Genomic DNA, 484 nt, shown 5'->3' with positions numbered 1-484 from the left:
GTGTGTGTGTGTGTGTGTGTGTGTGTGTGTATTTTCAGCTCAGAAGAGTATATACCTCCTATTTTTGTAAAACTTAAAACGGGGACACTAGACCAGGAGCTGTTCTCGTTAGGGGCTGATGTGTTAAACGAGATCGCTGCCGTCGGCAGCAGAGAAACAAGCTAACGTAGAAGTTAGTAGAATAAATGTCCAGCTTGTGTTATAAAAGTGCTCGTTTTGCTTCTGACAGACTCGGATTAATATGCCAAGTGTCTGACGACGTTACGGAAAGGATTCCTAAGGAGGTCGACCTTCCTGTTAAAGATTAAGATCCTTTCAAAACATAACAGTCCGCGAAATTATCAGTGATTTAAGCATCGTAAAACACGGCTTTCTAAGCCATCTCTGAGCTCTGAGCAACGCTGGGTCTGCAGCGACTATCGGCTCCGCTTGGTCAGGGTTTTCTTTCTTTCATTCGAATTTCGGGTCTGTCAGTCACAGTGAA

General features: G+C 44.2%; 1 protein-coding gene and 1 long non-coding RNA gene across 16 annotated transcripts in view; both read right to left on the bottom strand.

The window, feature by feature from the left end:
• The window catches only part of nrcama (neuronal cell adhesion molecule a), a 1100153-nt gene that overhangs the window by 695007 nt on the left and 404662 nt on the right, over window positions 1-484 (bottom strand). The gene's annotated exons all lie outside the window — the stretch shown is intronic.
• LOC116673023 (uncharacterized) overlaps window positions 1-484 on the bottom strand; it is a 20214-nt gene that overhangs the window by 12588 nt on the left and 7142 nt on the right. The window lies entirely within an intron of this gene.

Source organism: Etheostoma spectabile, chromosome 23 (assembly GCF_008692095.1).
Source record: "Etheostoma spectabile isolate EspeVRDwgs_2016 chromosome 23, UIUC_Espe_1.0, whole genome shotgun sequence".
Lineage (NCBI taxonomy): Eukaryota > Metazoa > Chordata > Actinopteri > Perciformes > Percidae > Etheostoma > Etheostoma spectabile.
This window is presented reverse-complemented; position numbering and strand designations above follow the sequence as displayed.